Source organism: Schistocerca cancellata, chromosome 10 (genome assembly GCF_023864275.1).
Source record: "Schistocerca cancellata isolate TAMUIC-IGC-003103 chromosome 10, iqSchCanc2.1, whole genome shotgun sequence".
NCBI classification, from domain to species: Eukaryota; Metazoa; Arthropoda; class Insecta; order Orthoptera; family Acrididae; genus Schistocerca; species Schistocerca cancellata.
Window position 1 is genome coordinate 207229955 of NC_064635.1, and position 12743 is coordinate 207242697.

Here is a 12743-nt window from a genome sequence, read left to right on the forward strand (position 1 = left end):
AGCACTCATAGCCGTAGGCATCCTGCATCATTTGGTTTCCTTGAGTTTCAGGCAAAATTTAATGCAGACGCGTTGCTCCTACAACTCTGCCATCTCGAAATTCGCAAACTGTGTGACACAAGACTTTACTCAGTACAACACTGAACAATACATACAAGACATGCAACAATCAAACTTACGGCAGTTACAGATTAAACAAAGGCTTGTGCAAGTATGCCTACCGCATTTTGCCGCAACATACCATTGGCACGAAATTACGAATGTTCCGGACTCTTTTGAACAGACCTTGTACAGTATATATATGCCATGAAATGCTTGACAATGGCGTACATCCGAAATTTCAACTCATGGAAGGAATAAAATTTCTCTCTTAAAACATATTTGCTGTTTGTAAGCACTACTATTTTATTACTGATTCTATCCGCAACATATTTTGTAGGCAGTATCCATATATATCAGTGAATCTACCTGCAAAATTATGTCGTTCTCCGAGCCATAGTTAAGAACGGGGCCCACGAGAAATACGGTCCTCGCAACGAATTTGTGACGTCAGACTAATCGGCCTGTTCGCCATACTTCGCGAAAGCTCGGCTCCATGCAGGACCCACGGGAAATCAATATGTAATTGAAAAGGTACCCACTAAAGATTTTAACTTTGTCTGTGCTATTGAGAATTGGATGCATTTAAACGAGCAGTCAAGAAATAATAAAGTCGTCTGAAATACACTCCTGGAAATTGAAATAAGAACACCGTGAATTCATTGTCCCAGGAAGGGGAAACTTTATTGACACATTCCTGGGGTCAGATACATCACATGATCACACTGACAGAACCACAGGCACATAGACACAGGCAACAGAGCATGCACAATGTCGGCACTAGTACAGTGTATATCCACCTTTCGCAGCAATGCAGGCTGCTATTCTCCCATGGAGACGATCGTAGAGATGCTGGATGTAGTCCTGTGGAACGGCTTGCCATGCCATTTCCACCTGGCGCCTCAGTTGGACCAGCGTTCGTGCTGGACGTGCAGACTGCGTGAGACGACGCTTCATCCAGTCCCAAACATGCTCAATGGGGGACAGATCCGGAGATCTTGCTGGCCAGGGTAGTTGACTTACACCTTCTAGAGCACGTTGGGTGGCACGGGATACATGCGGACGTGCATTGTCCTGTTGGAACAGCAAGTTCCCTTGCCGGTCTAGGAATGGTAGAACGATGGGTTCGATGACGGTTTGGATGTACCGTGCACTATTAAGTGTCCCCTCGACGATCACCAGTGGTGTACGGCCAGTGTAGGAGATCGCTCCCCGCACCATGATGCCCGGTGTTGGCCCTGTGTGCCTCGGTCGTATGCAGTCCTGATTGTGGCGCTCACCTGCACGGCGCCAAACACGCATACGACCATCATTGGCACCAAGGCAGAAGCGGCTCTCATCGCTGAAGACGACACGTCTCCATTCGTCCCTCCATTCACGCCTGTCGCGACACCACTGGAGGCGGGCTGCACGATGTTGGGGCGTGAGCGGAAGACGGCCTAACGGTGTGCGGGACCGTAGCCCAGCTTCATGGAGACGGTTGCGAATGGTCCTCGCCGATATCCCAGGAGCAACAATGTCCCTAATTTGCTGGGAAGTGGCGGTGCGGTCCCCTACGGCACTGCGTAGGATCCTACGGTCTTGGCGTGCATCCGTGCGTCGCTGCGGTCCGGTCCCAGGTCGACGGGCACGTGCACCTTCCGCCGACCACTGGCGACAACATCGATGTACTGTGGAGACCTCACGCCCCACGTGTTGAGCAATTCGGCGGTACGTCCACCCGGCCTCCCGCATGCCCACTATACGCCCTCGCTCAAAGTCCGTCAACTGCACATACGGTTCACGTCCACGCTGTCGCGGCATGCTACCAGTGTTAAAGACTGCGATGGAGCTCCGTATGCCACGGCAAACTGGCTGACACTGACGGCGGCGGTGCACAAATGCTGCGCAGCTAGCGCCATTCGACGGCCAACACCGCGGTTCCTGGTGTGTCCGCTGTGCCGTGCGTGTGATCATTGCTTGTACAGCCCTCTCGCAGTGTCCGGAGCAAGTATGGTGGGTCTGACACACCGGTGTCAATGTGTTCTTTTTTCCATTTCCAGGAGTGTAGTTAATGGCCTGACGCCTGAGACGGCTGCTGGGCTAGTAAGACCTGCAGAGTCACGTGCTCTGACGTGTGCGCCAAGGCCTATCTTTCTTAGGGGCCTCGGTTCAGGAGACGTGCTGTCATAAACATTGATAGGCGTGGAAAACTAGTTTTCTTGAAACGGGACACAACCTACTAAGACTACACTCATCCATTGTTTCGTAATGAGAGCTCTAAGCGATTTCCAACAACCTTGAAACATAATTTGACGCTGTTTTATTCATACATGTACAACATGGGAGTTTGAGTCTTTAAAGAACTAGTGGTAAAGAACTGGTGACATTTTAATCTATTAGAATTAAAGTTGTGCGGTAAAATAAGTAGACGTCTTTACTAACTAAGCAGACAGATCCAAAATATTAGAAACAATCCTGTTGCCATAATCAGGGATCAGCCGCAGTCGAAATCGCGTGTGTGCAGTGCCTACTAAACTGAGGGTCGCTTACTTTCAGTTCACTGTGCGATGCAGGCCCAGAGCGAGCCGCCGGAGAAAGTGTGGGTGCTGTTTTGCTGCGGTGCGTTTCGCTTGGAGGGTTCGCCCGCGTCAGCGACCACCGCCGGCTGCCCCTACACCTCGGCAGATTTTCTCCTGCCACGCCGCTAGGGTCAGCTTTTCTCCGGTATACCCCAAGTCCCCACTGTGTCATCAGGTGCGCCGTAAACACGGTGGGACCTGGAGGGTCCATCCCGATTTTCTTCTCCTGAATCCAGGTAACATGTAGCGCCCACTTCCCTCCCCCACCCCCTTTTTAGGGTTCCATACATTAATCTGCAAAAAAGGAATCCTTATAGGATCGCTTCGTTGTCTGACTGTTAAGAACCCTTTTTCTCAGAACGTGGTAGATGTACCAGGTTCAAATTTACGTTTCAAAAAACTCACGATATTGATCTGCAAACACTGTTTTTTATTATTACTACCGATTTCGGCCGTAAGCTATCATCTGATACCAAAATCACTGAAAACATTTCACTCGTTATGAATATTGAAACACAAAGCGTTGAATATTTTAAGCTACAAGAAACGTGTAATAAAAAAACTCGTTCATAGCACTTACAAGTGCAGCAATCGTCTTATTCACATCAAACAGGACCATTGCTCCACTTTTAACTGCTATCAATGACTGCATATGACACCTTACGGCCGAAACCGGTCGTACTAATAAAATCCAGTTAATGCAGTTCAGTGTCATGAGTTTTTTGAAACATAATTATATCGACTGATGAAAATTGCCTGAAAAAAAAACCTGTCAAATTTAAGTGGCTTGTTAAGATCTATGGTCCCCTGACGGTGTAAAAATTTTAAGCTTCTAAGTCATTTCAATCAAAAAACGCTGCCAGCTATGTTACATATTCTGATACTAGAAGACCCAATCAAAATCTATAGTCTATTTCCCGTTGACGAAATTTGGCAAGGAGCAAAGATTTCACAGTACAAGTAAAGCAAAAAATCCGAAAAATGTTGATTAGGAAATATATAACACGAAACCTTTTTTTCATTTTTTTTATAAGTCTGTTTGTCTGCCATCTGCTAATATACTTTTTTATCTGGACCTTTCTCTGGTAAATTAAATTAAAATTTATGTCACATACTAAGGTTTAGAGTCCCTTGATAGTGCAAAAATTTTAAGCTTCTAAGTGCAATCAAAAGATACGGCCATTTATGTCAGATATTTTCCTACTCGAAAGCTCACTAGTTAAAACCTACAATGTACTCCCTGTTGACCCCGAAACATGAAATCTGGCAAGAAAAAAGCTTTCGCAGGACAAGGAAAGAAAAAAATCAGAAATTTGTTAATTTGTTATTATATCACATGAAAAAACATTTTTTGTCTATTTTTCATCTGTCTGCCTGCTCCTCTGTTACGACCCATTTTGCTCTGGAATTGGTTGACGTATCAAGTTCAAATTTATGTCACATACTAATGTCTGTGGTTACTTGGTGGTGTAAAAAGCTTAGGCCTTTTTCTCCGGACCTGTCTGGCGTATCTGGTCAAATCTGTGTGACATACTAAGGTCTAGCGTCCGTTAGCAGTGAAAAAATTTTAAGCTTCTAAGTCGGTGTGCTGGAAATATTAACGTATTTATCTCACGTATTTTGAAACTCTCACATTCATTCACCAAAACGTATAGGCACTTCACGTTGACCTAGAATCATGAAATTCGGCAAGGGACAAAGTTTCACACTACAAGTTAAGTAAAAATTCTGGAACATCTCAAATCGTAATTATATCACATAAGAAATATATTTTTGCCACATGAAGATACATTGTAGTCATCATCCGTGAAAAGCGTAGTAGACGAAAAATACTGCACACAAAATTAAAATGTAAGCTTCAGTCATGTTTTAGCAAAAAAATAAATTTTTTTATTAAATGTTTCCTCTCAAGATATGTAAACTGAAGTCCACTGCACGCTACTTTTTATGTGCGAGTTACACTAAGGAACTACTGTGAAATTTTGATGCGGTCTTGGAATTCCTGACACCTGAGACGAATATATTGCCCGTATCAATATCGATAACAGGCAAAAATCTTTCAGATTCTCGGTTTCCATAATGGATGAGAATATATACATATACACTAAAGAGCCAAAGAAACTGGTACACCTGCCTAATATCGTGTGCGGCCCCGACGAGCACGCAAAAGAGCCGCAGTACGACGTGGCATGGGCTCGACTAATGACTGCAGTAGTACTGGAAGGAACTGACACCGTGAATCTTGCACGGCTGTCCAGTAAGAGTACGAGGGAGTGGAGATCTCTACTGAACAGCACGTTGCAGGACATCCCAGATATACTCGATAATGTTAATGTCTGGGGAGTTTGGTGGCCAGCGGAAGTGTATAAAGTCATAAAAGTGTTCCTGGAGCCACTCCGTAGCAATTTTGGACGTGTGGGGTGTCGTACTCATCATCATCATCATCATCATCATTTAAGACTGATTATGCCTTTCAGCGTTCAGTCTGGAGCATAGCCCCCCTTATACAGTTCCTCCATGATCCCCTATTCAGTGCTAACATTGATGCCTCTCCAGATGTTAAACCTATTACTTCAAAATCATTCTTAACCGAATCCAGGTACCTTCTCCTCGGTCTGCCCCGACTCCTCCTACCCTCTACTGCTGAATCCATGAGTCTCTTGGGTAACCTTGCTTCTCCAATGCGTGTAACATGACCCCACCATCTAAGCCTGTTCGCCCTGACTGCTACATCTATAGAGTTCATTCCCAGTTTTTCTTTGATTTCCTCATTGTGGACACCCTCCTGCCATTGTTTCCCCTGCAATCATCCTAGCTACTTTCATATCCGTAACCTCAACCTTGTTGATAAGGTAACCTGAATCCACCCAGCTTTCGCTCCCATACAACAAAGTTGGTCGAAAGATTGAACGGTGCACAGATAACTTAGTCTTGGTACTGACTTCCTTCTTGCAGAAGAGAGTAGATCGTAGCTGAGCGCTCACTACATTAGCTTTGCTACACCTCGCTTCCAGTTCTTTCACTATGTTGCCATCCTGTGAGAATATGCATCCTAAGTACTTGAAACCGTCCACGTGTTCTAACTTTGTTCCTCCTATTTGGCACTCAATCCGTTTATATTTCTTTCCCACTGACATTACTTTCGTTTTGGAGATGCTAATCTTCATACCATAGTCCTTACATTTCTGATCTAGCTCTGAAATATTACTTTTCAAACTTTCAATCTAATCTGCCATCACAACTAAGTCATCCGCATATGCGAGACTGCTTATTTTGTGTTCACATATCTTAATCTCACCCAGCCAGTCTATTGTTTTCAACATATGATCCATAAATAATATGAACAACAGTGGAGACAGGTTGCAGCCTTGTCTTACCCCTGAAACTACTGTGAACCATGAACTCAATTTACCGTCAACTCTAACTGCTGCCTGACTATCCATGTAAAGACATTTAATTGCTTGCAAAAGTTTGCCTCGTATTTCATAATCTTGTAGAACAGACAATAACTTCCTCCTAGGAACCCGGTCATATGCCTTTTCTAGATCTATAAAGCGTAGATACAATTCCCTGTTCCACTCATAACACTTCTCCATTATTTGCCGTAAGCTAAAGATCTGGTCCTGACAACTTCTAAAAGGCCTAAACCCACACTGATTTTCATCCAATTGGTCCTCAACTAATACTCGCACTTTCCTTTCAGCAATACCTGAGAAGATTTTACGCACAACGCTGATTAAAGAGATACCTCTGTAGTTGTTACAATCTTTTCTGTTCCCATGTTTAAAGGTTGGTGTGATTACTGCTTTTGTCCAATCTGATGGAACCTGTCCCGACTCCCAGGCCATTTCAATTATCCTGTGTAGCCATGTACTGTCTTGCTGAAATTGCCCAAGTACGTCGGAATGAACAATGGACATGAATGGACGCAGGTGATCACACAGGATGCTTACGTACGTGTTACCTGTCAGAGTCGTATCTAGACGCATCAGGGGTCCCATATCACTCCAACTGGACACGCTCCACACCATTACAGAGCCTCCACCAGCTTGAGCAGTGCCCTGCTTACATGCAGGGCCCAGGGATTGTCTCCATACCCGTACACGTCCATCCGCTCGATGGAATTTGAAACGAGTCTCGTCCGACCAGGCGACATGTTTGCAGGCATCAACAGTCCAAAGTCGCTGTTGACGGGCCCAGACGACGCGTAAAGCTTTGTGTCATTCAGTCATGTAAGGTACACGAGTGGGCCTTCGGCTCCGAAAGCCCATATCGATGATGTTTCGTTGAATGGTTCGCACGCTGACACTTGTTGATGGCCCAGGATTTAAATCTGCAGCGATGTCGGAGATTTGATGTTTAAGCTGATTTCTGATATTCACGGTACACCCACTTTATCGCTACCTCGGAGATGCTGTGTCTCATCGCTCGTGCGCCGACTATAACACCACGTACAAACCCACTTAACTGTTGATAACCTGTCATTGTAGCAGTAGTAACCGATCTAACAACTGCACCAGACACTTGTTGTCTTACATAGGCGTTGCGCCGTATTCTGCTTGTTTCCATATCTCTGCATTTGAATATGCATACCTATACCTGTATCTATGGCGCTTCCGTGTATAAGGATTCCTTTTTTTTTTTTTTTTTTTTTTTTTTTTTTTTTTTTTGCAGTTGAGGTACTGAATCCTAACAGCAATAACTTCAGTTAACGACGATAGAGGTTGTTAGCGATCACGCAACGATCTTTCCAAAGCAGATCACAAACGCTCAGTATTATTGAGATCTCGTGACTCTGCTGTCAAGGGACATTCGGTATTTCAGCCTAGTCCTAGATGGGTCGAGCTGTGCAAACAGAATCCCTGTCGCCTTGGAACACAGCATCACCATTGGGAACAAACATTGTGCCATGTGACGGACCTGATCAACTAGTATGGTCACATAATCTTTGGCAGTAATGCGACCTTCCAGAGTAATCATTATGCCCATGGGAAATCACGACGTGGCTGCCCAAATCACCACCGATCCCCCACCAAGTTTTACTCCTAGGGACGTAAACTCGCCCAGAAGTTAGAAACTGTGAAAGACAAAACTCACCCGATCAATTGATATTCTTCCATTGATCGGTAGGCCGGGTTTTCCGGTTGTGGCCCCACGTTTTCATGTTACAGGCATTTGTGGCACTGATGAGAGGTTTTGCAAGTCCAGCACGCTCACCCATTACCTGCTTGTGGTGCTCCCTTCGTGTTGTTTTGCTGCTGACAGGGTTCGCGAGTGCCATATTTTGTTCTGCAGTGACTTCTGCGCTGTAGTCGTCTTACTTTTCGTCACAATCCTCTCAAGTGAACACATGTCACGGTGACCCAATACATATTTTCGTCCGCATTGTGACTTAGCGCACAACGTTTTTCTGCTTTCCTGTACGCGGAATAAATCTTCCAATAAGATTTCTCATGACATACCAAATACCTCGGCTCTCTTCGTTACGGAAACATATACCATACGAGCACGAACAGTTTGCCCGTGTTCGAATTCACTTTGCTCCCACATAATGCAGCCACAACTGCACACAGCCGGCCGCGGTAGTCTTGCGGTTCAGGCGCTCAGTCCGGAACCGCGCGACTACTACGGTCGCAGGTTCGAATCCTGCCTCGGGCATGGATGTGTGTGATGTCCTTAGGTTAGTTAGGTTTAAGTAGTTCTAAGTTCTAGGGGACTGATGACCACAGCAGTTAAGTCCCATAGTGCTCAGAGCTATTTGAACCATTTGAACCACAACTCCACAGAACGCTGTTATGACGACAATTGGCACTCGCAACGTGTTTAGGACACTGAAAAGGTGCCTTTTGTGATCAGATCCAACAGAACAACCAGCAGGATTGACTAGCATCTGCATTTGTGTCCTAGTGTGCATTTCTTGCGGTTTTTCCTTATTTTTGTGTCAGTTCAGTAACATGGATCGGTTTGGAGGGTTGGGTTGTTCGCAGGAAGAGACCAAACTGCGAGGTGATCGGTCTCATCGGATTAGGGAAGGACGGGGAAGAAAGTCAGCCGTGCCCTTTCAAAGGAACCATCCCGGCATTTGCCTGGAGCGATTTAGGGAAATCACGGAAAAACTAAATCAGGATGGCCGAATGCGGGATTGAACCACCGTCTTCCAGAAAGCGAGTCCGGTGTGCTAGCCACTGCGCCACCTCGCTCGGTGGTCGATTTGGAGACGCAATATGACGACAGTATGGAGGTATCATGTCTACGTATGACCATGACCACATCGTTGATGAATATGCCCCAACTGTTTATGTATCGTCGCTGAGTGTCCAACTTGTTCACAAGATGTAGCGCTCGCATGGGGTACCGCCAGCAGCCACGTAACACGGCATCAGAACAGCGACCGTAAAAGTACTAGGGTTGTTCAGTAAGTAACGCAACACACTTTTTTTTCTGATGGCAGGTTGGTTTTATTCAGGATTCAAATATACCATATCATTCCCCAATCCTTTGGCTACAATGACGGCCTTACGCTATCTCACAGGGAGGGCCTGGATGTCCGCATCGTACCACTCTACTGGTCGAGCTCGGAATCGACGTCTTCCTGCATCTATAACCTCCACATCATCTGCGTACTGATTCCTGTGGAGTGCGTCCTGTATTGGGCTGAAATGAAATGATCGTATGGCATTGTTGGCCGGGAGGCCCCATGCGGGGAAGTTCGGCCTGCAAATCTTTTTTAGTTGACGCCACTTCGGCGATTTGCGAGTCAATGATGATGATGAAATGATGATGAAGAACACATAACACCCAGTCATCACTAGGTAGAGAAAATCCCTGACCCCGCCGGGATTCGAACCCGGGACACCGTGCGCCGGAAGCGAGAACCCTACTGCAAGGCCACGAGCTGCGGACTGTATTGGGCTAAACGGATGGAAGTTGGAAGGTGTGAGACCCGGGCTGTAGGGTAGGGTAGATGAGGAAGAACAGATGAATGCAGGTTTGTGACCGCCTCTCAGGTGCGAGACCCTGCTTTGTCATGGAGAAGTAGAAATTCGTTTGCGTTTTTATGGCGACGAACACGCTGCAGGGGTTTCTTCAGTTGCCTGAGGGAGCACAATACACTTCAGAGTTGATCTTTGCATCATGAGAAAGGACATCGAGCAGAATGACCCTCCTCTCGTGGTCGTGCGGTAGCGTTCTCGCTTCCCACGCGCGGGTTCCCGGGTTCGATTCCCGGCGGGGTCAGGGATTTCCTCTGCCTCGTGATGGCTGGGTGTTGTGTGCTGTCCTTAGGTTAGTTAGGTTTAAGTAGTTCTAAGTTCTAGGGGACTGATGACCATAGATGTTAAGTCCCATAGTGCTCAGAGCCATTTTTTTGAAGAATGACCCTCTCAGATCCCTAAAAGATCATCGCATTAAATTTACCGCCTGAGGGTGCGACTTTGAACTTTTTCTTCGAAGGACAGACGGTGTTGCACCTCTCCATGGGCTGCCGTTTTGTTTCCGGTTCGATGGGATCAACCCTGTTGCATCGCCTGTGACGATTGTTCGACAAAAGACTGTCACGATCAGACTCTTAACTGGAAAGCAATTCCGCACAGACAGTCCTTCGTTGTTCCTTAAGCCGTCGGCACACGGACCGTGCTGTCTAACGTCAACGTTGAGCGTGCCGAGTTCAACGTGCTGCTGAACGCTCAGAAACGACGCGACCTGTGCACACGGTACGTGGGCCCCAACGTGGCGTACGCGATCGCAACGCTCTCCAGTGGCAGTCGTCGGCTGTACCTGGCTCGTAAATTACACTGTTAACAAAATCGACAGACGCAAAATTATCATATTAGCTCTATTAAAACGTACTTTTCGCTTCCTTGTCCATATGCTTGTCAGGTTGTTCTGTCTGTAATATAAATAAATAAAAACTTCAGTATCCGTGAAATATTATAAGTCAAAACGGACAGTACCATATCCGGTCAGTAAGGACATCGGCTTATCAAAGTTGCATTATAAATAATGCGATACAAATTTAGAATTGTTCTCCACATGTGGTAGAAATTATTTCATCACTCTCGGTTTTAGTGAAACCCTACGGTATTCATACTTGATCACTCTTACTGTTCATTAGCTAAATCTTTACAACATCTGAATTACAAAACTTAAAAGAAAACAGGGCAAAATATCTTACAAATAGAGCAAGCCGTGCTATAGATTAAGGCAATCGAACTAAGTCACTCTAGAAACAGAGCGCACTTATATTTACATGCCAGCGAATATTGAAGTATGTATTTGTATTAACTTAATAAGAAAGTATCAGAACGTATTAAAAACGCGAAAGTTAGAAAAAAAATTGCAGACACGAATTACAAACTCATTCGACTTTTCCTTACAAATCCATGCCACTACTCTTTTTTTTTTGCATTATTTTCGTAATTTTGTCGTAGCAGACGTTAGATAACATCCCTTGAAGTTCGTTGGCGATCCCTTCACTCAGTTTTTTTATTAAAGAGACCAGCCAGGTCTGTGACCGAACACGCTTTTTTTTTATCATTGTGTTTGGTCGTTGCGGACGTCACATAACATCCGATCAAGTTCGTTTGTTGATCCTTGCACTGAGTTTTTTTATTATTGAGGCCAACCAGCTCTCTGACAGAACACGCTGAGCTACTGTGCCGGCTCTCATTGAGCTCAACCGAACACGAAGTTTGGCGGACTATATATCTAGCATCGTGTCCTGAAAGTTTTAGTCGTAGCTGTATTACTAACTGAAATTTAATTATAACCGATTGTACCAACAGCAATGCGTTTTTGATGGATCCTCAACATGGCGTTGCCTTCTAGTGGTATATTCTTATAATACGCAAGTTACAATAATTCTTTTACCACGCATATGACGTTTCTCGTCATTTTATTAGAGCAAATGATAAAATTAACGGAGGGTTTTTGAGAGCTCTCCAGTTTGCTTGTGCTCAGAAATGGCATATATGCCACACGTGCTTCAAATGAAAGCCAATATAGCGCCTCACAACTCTGCATCGAATGGAGTAGGCGTGCATGTGACGTAGATAGCGTTCTGCCATCTTATTCGTCAACATTCAAACGCACGCTCAGAATATGTGATGCTAGATACTGCTATGCACGTCCGGAAAGACTCCGGAACGTGCTGTTCCACGCTATGACATCAGAAACTCGGCACGTTCAACGTTCGGATGCACGGTCCGTGTGATGGCGAGGAACCCAGTGTGGTGTCACCGCCAGACACCACACTTGCTAGGTGGTAGCCTTTAAATCGGCCGCGGTCCGTTAGTATACGTCGGACCCGCGTGTCGCCACTATCCGTGATTGCAGACCGAGCGCCGCCACACGGCAGGCCTAGTCTAGAGAGACTCCCTAGCACTCGCCCCAGTTGTGCAGCCGACTTTGCTAGCGATGGTTCACTGTCTACATACGCTCTCATGTGCAGAGACGACAGTTTAGCATAGCCTTCAGCTACATCATTTGCTACGACCTAGCAAGGCGCCATATTCAGTTACTATTGATATTGTGAATCATGTACTGTCAAGAGCGACGTTCATCGTTAATGGATTAAAGTTGAGTATGAAACTAGCTACGTCCGCTTTCTGAATTCTAATTCCTTGACATGTTCCAGGCCTCACGTCAGTATAGTTCTTCCCTCCTCACGCCAGCCTGCGTGAGCTAAAACGCGTGCATTTTGGCCTCCTCTAGTAACACGGTGTTGGCTCTCCCGCCAACACTACACCCAGGAATTATACATCTTTGCATACGTCAACTTCGAGTTTGTCATCCGTCGATCGCCTCGAGTGAGAGTTCAAAAATGGTTCGAATGGCTCTGAGCACTATGGGACTTAACTTCTGAGGTCATCAGTCCCCTAGAACTTAGAACTACTTAAACCTACAGACATCACACACACATCCATGCCCGAGGTAGGATTCGAACCTGCGACTGTAGCGGTCGCGCGGTTCCAGACTGTAGCGCCTATAACCGCTTGGCCACCCCGGCCGGCTGAGAGAGTGTCCGCACGTTCGAACATTGCAGGAGTCACGCCTGTGTGTGGTTGGCCGACACGCGGGAGATCG

The 12743-nt window shown here is 45.8% G+C and overlaps 1 protein-coding gene across 1 annotated transcript in view; it reads left to right on the forward strand.

Annotated features, from left to right (window-relative positions):
- Positions 1-12743, forward strand: part of LOC126106533 (uncharacterized) — a 439607-nt gene that overhangs the window by 292555 nt on the left and 134309 nt on the right. The window lies entirely within an intron of this gene.